Below are 15,603 nucleotides of genomic sequence, written 5' to 3' on the forward strand. Positions count from 1 at the left end.
TCCCAACATCAAGAAACAAAAACAAAGGTACATTGGGTACATGACACTTATGACTGAAGCGGTGGACTCACAGAGCTTGGTGGAAAAGAACAGGTCTTCAAAGAAGGTTCTATAGGAAAAAGCAAGAAATATTCTAGTTCAAAGGGAGTAGTTGCAATAGCGGAGAACATGGTAGTGTTGCAGACAGATCCATGTGCATGAGGTTCTTCCAGGATCACCTTCCTCGCTAAGAGGGAGTGTTGAAAATAATGGCAAGAAAGAGTTCCTTGACTTGTGCCTTAATCAAAGGGACCACAACAAGTTATATTTTAGCATGTTCAAATTCCTATAAGTTAGGAGCTAATCCCTATAGGTTAGGATGAATTCCTAAGATTTAGGATGAGTCCCTACAAATTAGAATGAGTTCCTATAATTTAAGATCAATTCCTAAAAGTTAGGAGTTATGAAGCAATTAATTGATGTGTTAAAGTGGAAGGTTGAGTTATTAGTCTTCTAGTGCGAGTTAATTGATGAAAAGAACGTGTGTTTAAGTCTCAACTCCTTGATTTGAGATAGGACGAGTTGCATGAGTAGTTAACTCATGCTAACTCAATCAATCACAAAAGCAACTCCTTAATTAGAAACTCACTAAACTTAGCCATTCAAATTTCTTTAAAAGGAATAACAAAGGAACAATTTGATTCATTGTCTTGTAAGCATGAGTTGGTGAGACAGGACAATAGAGCTCGCAGGTTTGTGAGAAGGTTGCACTAGTTTATGTGTGGAGCTTGTGAGAGAGAGGTGTGCCAAGAAAAGAGTGTGCGCATAAATTTAGGAGGCAAGGGTCAACAATCTTGAAAGGGTTTCTGTTGACACCTAATCCTCAACGGATGGGTGAACTGGAACGTGAACAGTCATCAAGAAGATGAACTGATCCGTTCCATTTATGTATATAAATGATAGTTAGCTAATGAATTAATGCAATCAGTTTTTCTCTGCCCATTATGGAGTTACCCTGGCCTGACATGGTATCAGAACACAGGTCCCAGATTCCTTGTAACTCCTCTGGCCATAATGCCTCTGCCTGAACGTTTGCTTGGCACCTCTGCCTGAACGTTTCCCTGGCGCCTCTGCCTGAACGTTTGCCATAATGCCTCTGTCCTACGTGTCATTGGGTCTCTGCGCATCGGTTAAGAATCATTGATTGTTCTGCGGCCTGTTCTCGCTCTCCTCCCTCTCCGTCAAAGATTTATCAGATTTGGCGAAGCGAAACGCGAGTGTGGGTCCCGATGAGGCACTGCAACTGCTATGGGCTTCGCTGGTTTCCACCACGCCTTTGAACGACGTTTTCCATTGGGTAAGAACATGGTTCAAAGGTTGGAAGGTCATACAGACACTGTTATCTCTGTTTCTTGTAGTCCCATTGAAAATAAGATTGCTTCTGGTGCTTTGGATAGAACTGTAAAGCTTTGGGTTCAAGATAAGTAACTGAAGCTTGTGGGAGCACCACGTTGTGCATATGTATTGTAAATTTCTTCTGCTAATGGAAGATAAAATGTTGAACACTCAGAAGGCTGTTGTGTTTATCTGTGCATTCCAAAGAGAGATTTATAGTTAGGTCACATTGACTGCTATCTTTCCTCCAGTACTCTATTGAGTTGATCACTTTTTGTGCTTTAGAAAATGAGGAATATGGGTTCAATTTACGAATCTCTATCCTGTGTTTAATATTCCAATAATGTTCTTCACACAATTTTGTTTGGAGAGAAGAATTTAGTTATTTTGATCTGGACAGACGTGAAAGTTATAACCAGAGTGCTGCTCTCTCTACTTGAAGGTCAACGTCTCTACGAAAGGACGTGTTGTTTGGTGCTCGTCAAGAGAATGCTGCTGTCATGTTATATTTTTTGTGTTGCAGTGCGGAGGCTGTATTTCTGAATTTTGAATATGCATTTTCAAGATAGTCATTAATCGAAAGAAGTTTTGTTGCAAGTACTCGGCAGTGTAATCCATAGGTCGCATACAGAAGAAGGTGCACTATTTGCTTTTAATGGAGGTTTAGCAGAAGACGACATGTTGAGAGCACGTTGAAGCATTCTTTGGGAGAAGACGACATGTTGAGAGCACGTTGAAGCATTCTTTGGGAGAAGACGACATGTTGCGAACAGCATTGTAGAGAGAAAGCGGGGGTGCCGAGAAGTGCTAATCGGCCCTCAGCACGATTGCCGGATTCGAGGCCGTCCTGCTGGTTCTCTACACCAGTGAATTAAAAACGTTTAAAGTATTTATATATTACGCTGCTTTCAAAATAGTGATATATTAATACAGAGAAATGATATAGTCATATACTGCATTGCATATATATTGAAGTGATATATTGATATATATTGAAGAGATCCCTTGAAGCTTTTTTTCAAAACATAGTAATATTGCAGTGATATAAGAAATGCTGATGCAAACGTTAGAAGAAAATAAAGTGCATAAGGCTGTGGCATAAGGATTTTTTCAGCAGAAGTTTTTTTTATCAACAGAAGTTTTTTTTTAGCAGAGATATTCTTTTACAGAATGCATTCAATCATTTCTATGGTAGGAATAGTTCTCACTGGCAAGGAGAACTATTCAGAATGGTCTCGGATGGTAAAACACACCCTCATCTACAATGAGTTGTGGAAAGGAGTGTGTGTCAGAGAAGAAGACAAAGACCCTGTGCAGCCTACATCAGATAAAGAACTTGTCATTTGGGAAAACAAGAACAGCAAAGCCTATGCATTGATCGCAGCATCTGTAAATGAAGAAGTAAGTCGTCATATTTCATCCTATTCCACTGCCTTTGAAGCTTTACAAAAGCTGAAAGAACTCTATGATTCACATTCTGCACTTGAAGTTGTTCAGCTCATGATTAAACTCTTCACTCTTGAACTGAAAAATAATGATCCCCTTGCTCTTGCATCTGAAATAAAATCTATAATGCATGATATTAAATCCACTAAGGTTGAGTTGGATATCTCTCTTATTGCCTTTCTCAAAGCACTCTATCCTACCTACTCCAATTATCTTGAGTCTTTACAAGCAAATGGAAATCTTAAAGACATAACCTTTGAGTCTCTTGTGAAAAAGTTTTCTGAAAGAGAGAAAGCCTTTGGAAAGAAAACAGTCCCTGAATCTTCTGAAGAGACTGTTTGCCTTGCTCATAAAGAAAAGCATCCTGCTCAAGATTCTACAAGAGGAAGAGGTGGACGAAGAGGAAGAGGAAGATACTTCAGAGGCAGGGGGGGCAGACATTCTCAAGGTGAAAAAGCAGATCTGCATTGCATTCGCTGCAAACGAAATGGATCACATGATGCTTCTACATGCAAGCTACCATGGGACAAAATTGAGCAGAGAAGAAATCAGCAGAAAGGTAAAACTGATGACACAGAAAAAGGTAAAGCACCTGAATCTGCTCACTATATTGAGGCACAATGTAACATTGGAGTAAATGAAGATTTGTTTAATGCTTCACTTGCTTCTTCGAAAAATGATTGGTTGCTTGATTCAGGAGCAACCTCTCATATGACTCATAGGAAAGATTTTTTTGAAGATTTCACTGACAATGTTGATAAAGCAGTATACTTTGCAGATCAGTCAAAAATCAAGCCATCAGGGCTTGGCACAATCAGGCTTAAACTGCCTAGTCTTCCAGACTTTCTTCTGGATCATGTTCTATATCTCCCACAGCTCAAGAGAAACTTGCTGTCCCTGGTCCACATCCGCCAGCAAGGTCACTCCATTCATATGTTTGATGGAAAGCTTGAGGTAAGAAAGGCATCTGACCACTCACTTGTCATGAGGGGTATAGAAGAAGAAAGACTTCTTAAACTGCAAGGAACCTCTGCTCATGCACAACATTTCTCATATATTTCTCATCATGAAGAAGGTACACTTCCGTCAAGTTTATTATGGCATGCTAGATTTGGACATTTAAACTATGATAGTCTCCGCTTGTTGAAGAAAAATGGTGTTGCTGGTTTGCCTACAATTCCTAGAAAACATAAGCAATGTGATGCTTGCATTCTAGGAAAGCATAGCAAACAGTCTTTTCATGATTCACATTCAAGAGCACATAGGAAGCTTGAACTCATTCATTCAGATTTATGTGGTCCAATGCCTGTTCCTTCTGCAAATGGAAATAAATATATCATGACATTTATTGATGATTACACTAGAATGTGTTGGGTTTATTTATTGAAGAACAAATCTGATGCTTTTCAAACATTCAAGAATTTTCATAAATGGATTGAAAATGATGCACAATCTCATATTGGGTCTATTCGCACTAATAATGGAAAAAAATATACATCAAATGAATTTGAACACTATCTTTGCCAACATGGGATTAAACATCAAACAACTGTGCCTTATAATCCTCAACAGAATGGTGTAGCTGAAAGAATGAACAGAAAATTTTGAATATGGTACGATCCATGCTTTTCTTCAAAAATGTAAAGATAATGTTTTGGGCTGATGTTGTTCTATGTGCTGCATATATAAAGAATAGATGTCCATCTAGTGCTATAAGAAACAAGACTCCTTATGAATTGTGGTATGGACATGTTCCTTCGGTAAAACATCTCAGGATCTTTGGTTCCACCTATTATGCTTTAATACCAAAGGTACATAGAAACAAACTTGGTGCTAGAAGTCGTAAGTGTATCTTCCTGGGGTATTCAAACACCTCTAAAGCATACCGTCTCTACGATGAAGTAAATAAAAAGTTTGTTGTATCTAGAGATGTCATTTTTCTTGAATCATCCAAATCTGACAATGTTGTTGAGCGGCAACTTGATCGCTTGGATAGATTCACAAAACCGAAATCATTTGAAGAGTTTGATAATCAGATTCCACATCTTGAAGGGGGGATTCCTATACTAGATCAACATGTGGAATCTTCTTCTGAAGAACAATCTCCCCTGCATGACACTCCAACAACGGATGATGCTTTAAGTGATGTAATTGATAGAATTGGGAGACTCAATCTTGATTCAGTCCCAACTCAATCAACAGATCAGCCTGGACCATCTCAGAAAGGTCCCCCAAAGTGGCTGACAAAGACACTTGAAAGTGTTCATCCTGATGAAATTGGAAAAACAGGAATCAGAAATACAAACCGACAAGATGGAGGTGATGTAGATAACTCTAATTCACCTGTTGATATGGATGTTACTTATGATTTTGAATTGAAATTGTCTACAGATTTTGAACCAACTTCCTTCAAAGAAGCTGCTTCTCGTGATGAATGGAAAGAAGCGATGCAGAAGGAGTATGACGCCCTCATAAAGAATGGCACTTGGAAGCTGGTTGATCCTCCATTTGGAACCAAACCAATTGGCTGCAAGTGGGTCTACAAGAACAAGTACAAAGCTGATGGCTCACTTGACAAGCACAAAGCTAGGCTTGTGGCAAAAGGTTTTGCACAGAAGGAAGGGGTCGATTATGAGGAAACTTTTGCCCCCACAGCAAAATGGGCCACCATCCGGACACTCTTTGCACTAGCTGCTCAGAACGGTTGGAAAGTCCATCAAATGGATGTAAAAACTGCATTCTTGAATGGAGATCTAAAAGAGAATGTTTTTATGTCCGAGCCTGAAGGATTTGTTGTGAAAGGACATGAACACAAAGTATGCAAACTTGTGAAGTCCTTGTATGGCCTCAAACAAGCACCACGAGCCTGGTATGAAAAACTAACTGAGCATCTTCTGAAACTCAACTTCAAACATTTTGATCTTGATGATGCAACTTTATTTGTCAAGAAAGTTGGCAAAACAGTTGTATATCTTGTGGTATATGTAGATGATCTTTTAATGATAGGGAAAAATGAAAGCTATATTGCATCCATAAAGAAAGAATTAGGAAAAAGTTTTGAAATGACTGATTTGGGCTATGTTCATTACTATCTTGGCATTGAAGTAACCCAACATCCAAAATCCATATTTCTTTCTCAAAAGAAATACATTGGAGATTTGTTAAACAGATTTGGCATGACAGAGTGCAATCCTCTTTCTATTCCAATGGAACAAAACTTGAAGCTCACATCTATTGAAGTAAAGGAATTTGAGGATGCAACAAAGTATAGACAGCTTGTAGGAAGTCTCATCTACCTCACTACTACCAGACCAGACATTTCATTTGCTGATGGAATCCTCTCCAGGTTCATGCAAAAACCTTGTGAGGGACATTGGTTTGCTGCAAAAAGAGTTCTAAGGTACTTGAAGGGAACTCAAGACCTTGGAATCAAGTATACACAGGTGGATGACTTCAACTTGATTGGATACTCTGATTCAGACTTCGATGGAGACAAAGAAACTGGGGTATCTACTTCAGGATATGCTATGAGTCTTGGATCAGGAGCTGTCTCCTAGAGATCACGCAAACAATCAGTACCAACAGATTCCACAACAGAAGCAGAATATGTGGCAGCAGCTGAAGCAACGAAAGAAATTGTGTGGCTCAGGAAAATTCTTGAAGATTTGCAGGTAAAACAAATACAATCAACTCCACTCATGATTGATAACAACTCTGCAATAAAGTTGGCCAAGAACCCAAAGTTCCATGATCGTACTAAGCACATCAATACTAAATATCATCTGATCCGACATCATGTTGAGGCCAAAACAATCCATCTCCGTCATTGTTCCACAAACGAGCAAATTGCAGACATCTTCACCAAAGCGCTTGGAAGAGAAAATCTTGAAAGATTCAGAACGATGCTTGGACTCACCAACATCCCTTCAGATTAAGGGAGGGAATGTTGACACCTAATCCTCAACGGATGGGTGAACTAGAACGCGAACAGTCATCAAGAAGATGAACTGATCCGTTCCATTTATGTATATAAATGATAGTTAGCTAATGAATTAATGCAATCAGTTTTTCTCTGCCCATTCTGGAGTTACCCTGGCCTGACAGTTTCAAACCTGGTTCAAGGTAGCAAAGCAAGGTTGTTTTCAGATTGAAACAAGTTTTATTTGTAAGAGATCTATTGCTAAAATTTCTTCAATAAAATTGTCAAGCAAGCAGAGGGTTTTCCCAGTTGGGTTCATGGTGATGGACCTTTCATGACACATGCATACATATGGCAATGTTCATTAACCATCACCATTTCATATATAAAAAATGACTTTTGATGATGGCCCTTTAATGACCCTCACTACTGATACATATATAGGGAAAAAGAGTGATTGTCACTGTCAGACCAGGCAGTAACTCCTCAAAATCAATTCGTTATATTCATTCAGGTTGGTCTTTATTATATACATGAGGGAGAGACTATTCATTTCATCTTCCAGTGACTCTTCATATTTTCCATTATTTATTTACATCAGTTACACTTATTCACCCAATCCTGATGATTAGGTGTCAACATTCCCCCCCTTAATCTGAAGGGATGTTGGTGAGTCCAAGCATCGTTCTGAATATTTCAAGCTTTTCTCTTCCAAGCACTTTGGTGAAGATGTCTGCAATTTGCTCATTAGTGGAAAAATGGTGGAGATGGATTGTTTTGGCCTCAACATGATGTCGAATCAGATGATATTTAGTATTGATGTGCTTCGTTCGATCATGGAACTTTGGGTTCTTGTCCAACTTTATTGCTGAGGTATTGTCAATCATGAGTGGAGTCAATTGTACTTGTTTTACCTGCAAATCTTCCAGAATTTTCCCGAGCCACACAATTTCTTTTGTTGCCTCAGCTGCTGCCACATATTCTGCTTCTGTTGTGGAATCTGTTGGAGTTGATTGTTTGTGTGATCTCCAAGAGACAACTCATGATCCAGGACTCATAGCATAACCTGAAGTAGATACCCCAGTTTCTTTGTCTCCATCGCAGTCTGAATCAGAGTATGCAATCAAGCTGAAGTCGTCCACCTGTGTATACTTGATTCCAAATTCTTGAGTTCCCTTCAAGTACCTTAGAACTCTTTTTGCAGCAGACCAATGTCCCTCACAAGGCTTTTGCATAAACCCGGAGAGGATTCCAACAACAAACGAAATGTCTGGTCTGGTAGTAGTTAGGTAGTTGAGACTTCCTACAAGTTGTCTATACTTTGTTGCATCCTCAAATTCTTTTCCTTCAATGGATGTGAGCTTTAAGTTTTGTTCCATTGGAGTAGTAAGAGGATTGCATTCTGTCATGGCAAACCTGTTCAACAGATCTCCAATGTACTTCTTTTGAGAAAGAAATATGGACTTCGGATGTTGAGTTACTTCAATACCAAGATAATAATGAACATAACCCAAATCAGTCATTTCAAAACCTTTCCTCAATTCCTTCTTTATGGATGCAATGTAGCTTTCATTGTTCCCTGTCATCAAAAGATCATCTACATATACCACAAGATATACAACTATTTTTCCAACTTTCTTGACAAATAAAGTTGCATCATCAAGATCATAATGTTTGAAATTGAGTTTCAAAATATGCTCAGTTAGTTTTTCATACCAGGCTCGCGGTGCTTGTTTGAGGCCATACAAGGATTTCACAAGTTTGCATACTTTATGTTCATGTCCTTTCACAGCAAATCCTTCAGGCTGGGACATAAAAACATTCTCTTTTAGATCTCCATTCAAGAAAGCAGTTTTTACATCCATTTGATGGACTTTCCAACCGTTCTGAGCTGCTAGGGCAAAGAGTGTCCGGATGGTAGCCCATTTTGCTGTGAGGGCAAATGTCTCCTCATAATCGACCCCTTCCTTCTGTGCAAAACCTTTTGCCACAAGCCTAGCTTTGTGCTTGTCAAGTGAGCCATCAGCTTTATACTTGTTCTTGTAGACCCACTTGCAACCAATTGGTTTGGTTCCTAATGGAGGATCAACCAGCTTCCAAGTGCCATTCTTTATCAGGGCATCATACTCCTTTTGCATCGCTTCTTTCCATTCATCATGAGAAGAAGCTTCTTTGAAGGAAGTTGGTTTGAAATCTGTAGACAAATTCAATTCACAATCATAAGAAACATCCATATCAACAGGTGAATCAGAGTCATCTACATCACCTCCATTTTGTTGGTTTGAATTTCTAGTTCCTGTCTTTCCAACCTCATCGGGATGAACACTTTCAAGTGTCTTTGTCAGCCACTTTGGGGGACCTTTCTCAGATGGTCCAGGCTACTCCGTTGATTGAGTTGGGACTAAATCAAGATTGAGTCTCCCAATTCTATCAATCACATCACTTAAAATATCATCCGCTGTTGGAGTTTCATGCGGGGGAGAGAGTTCTTCAGACGAAGATTCCACAGGTTGATCTAGAATAGGAATCCCCCCTTCAAGATGTGGAATCTGATTATCAAATTCTTGAAATGATTTTGCATTTGCGAATCTATCCAAGCGATCAAGTTGCCGCTCAACAACATTGTCAGTTTTGGATGATTCAAGAAAGATTACATCTCTAGATACAACAAACTTTTTATTGACTTCATCATAGAGACGGTATGCTTTGGAGGTGTTTGAATACCCCAAGAAGATACACTTACGACTTCTTACACCAAGTTTGTTTCTATGTACCTTTGGTATCAAGGCATAACAGGTGGAACCAAAGACCCTGAGATGCTTTACCGAAGGAATGTGCCCATACCACATTTCATATGGAGTCTTGTTTCTAATAGCATTAGATGGACATCTATTCTTTATATATACAGCACATAGAACTGCATCAGCCCAAAACATCAATTTTACATTTTTGAAAAACATCATGGAGCGCACCATATTTAAGATTGTCCTATTCATTCTTTCAGCTACACCGTTCTATTGGGGATTATAAGGCACAGTTGTTTGATGTTTGATCCCATGTTGGCGAAGATAGTTTTCAAATTCATTTGAAGTGTATTATTTTCCATTATCAGTGCGAATAGAGCCAATATGAGATTGTGCATCATTTTCAATCCATTTATGAAAGTTCTTGAATGTTTGAAAAGCATCAAATTTGTTCTTCAATAAATAAACCCAACACATTCTGGTGTAGTCATCAATAATGTCATCATATATTTGTTTCCATTTGCAGAAGGAATAGGCATTGGACCACATAAATCTGAATGAATGAGTTCAAGTTTTTTATCTGCTCTTGAATGTGAATCATGAAATGACTGTTTGCTATGCTTTCCTAGAATACAAGCATCACATTGCTTAAGTTTCCTAGGAATTGTAGGCAAACCAGCAACACCATTTTTCTTCAACAAGCAAAGGCTGTCATAGTTCAAATGTCCAAATCTAGCATGCCATAATAAACTTGATGGAAGTGTACCTTCTTCATAATGAGAGTTGTATGAGAAATGTTGTGCACGAGCAGAGGTACCCTGCAGCTTGAGAAGCCTTTCTTCTTCTATCCCCCTCATGACAAGTGAGTGGTCAGATGCTTTTCTCACCTCAAGCTTGCCATCAAACATATGAATGGAGTGACCTTGTTGGCGGATGTGGACCAAGGACAGCAAGTTTCTCTTCAGCTGTGGGAGATATAGAACATGATGCAGAAGAAAGTCTGGAAGACCAGGCAATTTAAGCCTGATTGTGCCAAGCCCTGATGGCTTGAATTTTGATTGGCCTGCAAAATATACTGCTCCATCAACATTGTCAGTAAATTCTTCAAAAAAATCCTTTCTATGAGTCATGTGGCAAGTTGCTCCTGAATCAAGCAACCAATAATTTTTCCAAGAAGCAAGTGAAGCATTAAATAAATCTTCATTTACTCCGATATTACATTGTGCCACAGCATAATGAGCGGATTCAGGTGCTTTACCTTTGTCTGTGTCATTAGTTTTACCTTTCTGTTGGTTTCTTCGCTGCTCAATTTTGTCCCAAGGTAACCTGCATGTAGAGGCATCATGTGATCCATTTCTTTTGCAGCGTATGCAGTGCAAATCTGCCTTTTCCCTTGAGAGTGTCAGCCCCCCCTGCCTCTGAAATATCTTCCTCTTCCTCTTCGACCACCTATTCCTCTGGAAGAATCTTGGGCAAGATTCTTTTCTTTATGAGCAAGGCACATAGCCTCTTCAGAAGAAGATATGATTGAATGCATTGTAAAAAACTGTGTACTGTGGGAAAAAAATCGCTCTTCTACTAGTAAAACAATTTGCACTTGCTGTGTAAAAGAGAAAAAAAATGCACTGTAGTAAAATATAGTTCCGATGTATATATCAGAGTTGTCGTAATGGTGACAGCTTATGGAGGAGGGAAATATATGATAATGGCAGAGTTATATATTTGCGTAGGAGAGGAGGCTCTCACGATCGTTCTCCAAGTGGCGTAGAGATGTCTGGAGTGGAACACAAGATTTGATGGGTTCCTCAAAATGGCTCTTTATCAGACTGTCGCATTCGCCCCGTTGCAGGACAGCAATAGCATTGGAGGAGGGTCGTGGAGTGGTTATGGTAGCGTTCAACGTGGAGCAGCGAGCGCACCAGCGTGATACCTACCGTGGAGACCAACCATGGAGGTTAGCGTTGCAACATATGCATCCACGCTCATGGCATTCACCATATTTCATAAAAAAAAAATATGTAAACAGATTTGTTCAACCAATCATTTACAAATATATCAAAAATACTATTCTGAATCGCTCAACAACACGCCACGGGATCAGAACTCTTAAGAAGCCGATCCAATCTCCCCCTTGTCTTTTCCAGATTTCTTAGGCAAAAGAACCTGGTGAATGTTAGGCAGGACTCCGATCTAAATTGCTCAAATAAATGTTATAACTGCTGAGAGTGCACAAATAAATGTTATATAACTGCTGAGAGTGCACAAATAAATGGTAATACCATAATACATGATACCATTCAATGTCAAGAACCAGTGGTCAATACCACTAAACGTTAAGTCGATACACCGTATATAAAACACATTTGCGCAGGAGAGGTCACCTCCACCTTTAATTCACCTTCGTTCGACTGTCACGGGACCACAACTCCTGCAGGTAGCAATTTTATTTTTTTTGGATGAAGGCTTCCAATATGCCTAACCTTCAAGGTTTAGGGCAATCTCGGGAAAAATGGCCGAAGTCACCGCATTGATAACAGCTGCCCCCTTCACCGCCGCAGTCGCCACCAACACCAGCACCGCCACCGTTGGTATAGTCTTTAGCAAAGTGGCCAGAGTCTCCACAATTGTAACAGCTTCAACCATTCACCAGAACGAGGTCTCAGTTTGGGCTGAGTGTTCTCTGTCATTTGTTCGATGACAAATGATATGAGCACAGGAAGGAACCAAATATCGGCAACGAATTCCTCAGTTCCTTATCTAATGGCTGGAGTGGGTGTCATGCTCGGTCTCATGAGCGCAGCGCGGTATTATACAACGTTATTAATAATGCTGTGTTTATGGTGCGTGGGATGGAGACCCGAGGAATGGTGGTAAGATTAGATTGAATGCAATAGCGTTTTGTATGCATAGAATAATAGTGAATCGCAGGTGGAGTAGCGTCAGGAGCATAGAATAATAGTGAATAGCAGGTGGAGCAGAGAATAATAGTGAATAGTGCGTTCAAGCCAGTGGAAGCGTCAGAGCTGCCAGACTAGCCAGTCTACATAGGATTCAGTGTCAGAATAGGGAGTTACAAAGCAGAGGGAAGCCAAAAATGGCGCTGGCTCTGATACCAGGTCAAACGAGGCAGTGACTCCTCAAAATCAATTCGTTATATTCATTCAGGTTGGTCATTATTATATACATGAGGGAGACACTGTTCATTTCATCTCCCAGTGACTCTTCATATTTTCCATTATTTATTTACATCAGTTACACTTATTCACCCATTCCTGATGATTAGGTGTCAACAATCACCATTCCTTATGAATAATAGGACATGATGGAACCGAACCACCAACCACCTACTTGTAAAGCAGATGCTCTTCCATTGAGCTAGCGCCCTTCACAGAATTAATCCTTCAAACTTTATAAAGTTTTCTACAATCAAACATGATTTCCCAAACATTTAATTCAAGATTTTAGAATGATACTTCAGAGGTTGATTTCTCAAGTGTTTTTAATTCAGTATTTTAGAATGATAAGTAATAAAAAACAATTGTTATGAAATCATTTAATTTAGCATTTTAGAAGTATAAGTAATAAAAAAAAAATATTATTCTCTACCCCAAAAGTTTAGTGAAAAATAATTGTCATTCTCTACACCCAGGCTTAATTCCTTCGAAAGGCATATTGATCTTTAAATGAATATATCGTATATGCATAAAACCTTGAACTGGGGATCCGGGATACTACCATCCTCGAAAAGGGAAGATATTTACTGAATTTTCCCAAATTTATATTTTTGTAAAACTACAGTTCTGTAACTGTGTAGTCAACCAATGACAAAGGCTACGGTTCTGTAACTCTACTTGGAATATTCTCATGCACTGTATAAATAAAGCTTAATTTTACCAGTTTAGTTAGTCCCTGAGTTTCGAGTCCCATACTACCCATAACCTCCAGGATCCAACCTATTTAATTATATTCTTTTAGGTCATTAGATGACAAGTGCTGTATGCAAATCATGAAATAAAAACCAGGCTATGGGGAACTTGCATTAGCACAGGAAATGATTCAGACCTCCGTTCCAAAGCCACATTCAGAGAGACACTGAGATTTTATATATTACAATTATGTAAAAATATTTCAATTTCATTTGCGTAAGGAAAATTTATTCACTGTAACAAGCATGGAACGCAGATAATACAAAAAGTGAAGTCCCATAACAAAACATAACTGCAAGCTGTGCAATGAAAATACTGAAAATATCGAATCATTTACTGTGCACTGTTGTATTAACTGTACAAACCCCACCTTGACATGATCCTTGAATGAAAAAACCTGTTTCCAGCATGACCCAATGTAACAGAATATGCCTACTTCAAATTTGCCTAGTCTTGAAAATAAAACAATTGAATTCCCAAGGCCTGATGCCGAGCTGTAGTCGGCATTCTTAGGATACTTATTCAGAATCTTCATACACATCCTCCACATCGGACAACTCATCAAAAGTCCTCATATCCAGCTGGTAACGAAGGATCCCACCAATACCACCAAATCCCCTGCAAAACTGAGAACCTTCCTGCGATTTGTTGGTCACAAATTCAAGAGTGCAGCCAAAATTCCTGTATTCATTTGCAAACCACTCCAACAAGGATATTTTGTCTTGAACTTCCAACTGAGCATGTGAGCCTAGGTCCCTGAAATTGTTTTGAAAGATCTCCATCTTTGCTCAAGTGCTTAATGACAGTTTCACCAGTAACAGAATTCTTCAGAGTATATCTATTGACATCTAAGCTCTCCCACACAATTAGGATTTCAACAGCTCCCATCTCCAGCGCCTTTAAAGAATCCTCCACACCAAATACGTACTTGCCTGTATCCTGGCTGATTTCATCAAAATATTTACCAATCAAACACTTTTCCTGAACAAACTTAACATTTGACAGAATCTCAGCAGATAGTTCAATTGCTTGATTAAATCCATTCTCTCCTCCATACGACACATCCACAACATTCAATATCTTAGCCTAAAGCCTTGGGTCAAACATGTCAGATTGACTCAACTCTATCTTAAAGTCTGCGGATCCAGCCAAAATCAAACCAGAAACATGGGGTTGACTCGTTGCTGGATTAATGTAAAACTGAGTTGCCAGCTCTGCTGTTTTTCGAACATAGTTGTGACGCTTCTCCATCCGAAGACGCGCAAACCGCAGGGCTGACTGCCCTCCCCTTCCGTGCTTTTTAGGCAGGTCTACAGTAAACTTGTGAAGCACTTCACGAGTGTTACCACTCAGAGTACCAAAAAGGGTGCCATTACCATCCATAACTATAAAACCAAATTTATCATCAGACTCTAGAAGTTCATTCAGTGCCTCTGTATGGAACTTATTATCACAAAGATAAAGAGAGGCATTAATAGGCTTGAAAGGCTCAAAATCAATAGTAACCTTCTTCTCTTTTCCGTCTTCTGTGACAATAGTTCCTGTGTACAGCACCAAGCCATTAGGCGGAACCCTGCTGTAGAGCTTCAACCTTTGCTGAGCAGAAGTTATTGCTCCCAAAACCGATTGCCGGTTCACTCGTGTGACGCCCTAGCGTCTTGGGCAGGGCGTGCACGATGGTTGACACGGAGGTGGAAAGGCGCGCGGGTGAACCGGGCGGGTAATCGTGCACGGTGACCGGGCGGATGGACAAACATAACACAGTCGGGTGGCGAGCCGGGCAGAGGCGCGCCCACCCTTCGGGCGGACGCACACGGGAGTCGGGTGACAGGCGAGCTGGGCAGGAGCGCGCCCACCCGCCGGGCGAACGCACACGGGTTAAGAGGCGAGCTGGGCAGAAGCGCGCCGTGATGGTTGGGCGACGAGCCGGGCAGAGGCGCGCCCACCGGGTGAACGAAACGCACGGAGGTCGGGCGGCGAGCCGGGCGAAGGCGCGCCCACCGGGTGAACGAAACGCACGGAGGTCGGGCGGCGAGCCGGGCGAAGGCGCGCCCGCCCGCCGGGCAAACACAAACGAAAGTGAGACGGCGAGTTGGGCAAGGGAGCGCCCACCCGCCGGGCGAACTGACACGGGCACGAGACGAGAACGGCGTGCGAAGGAAATGACGAACCGGTTGGGGAATCGGCGGGTCGA

At 40.4% G+C, this 15,603-nt stretch overlaps 1 pseudogene; it reads right to left on the minus strand.

Annotated features, from left to right (window-relative positions):
- Nucleotides 1-13,811: 13,811 nt before the first annotated feature.
- Nucleotides 13,812-15,059, minus strand: LOC149204486 (eukaryotic peptide chain release factor subunit 1-3 pseudogene; annotated as a pseudogene).
- Nucleotides 15,060-15,603: the final 544 nt, after the last annotated feature.

Source organism: Pinus tabuliformis, chromosome 1_2 (assembly GCF_031772625.1).
Source record: "Pinus tabuliformis cultivar Carrire ecotype Pingquan chromosome 1_2, CPIR1, whole genome shotgun sequence".
Classification (NCBI taxonomy): domain Eukaryota; kingdom Viridiplantae; phylum Streptophyta; class Pinopsida; order Pinales; family Pinaceae; genus Pinus; species Pinus tabuliformis.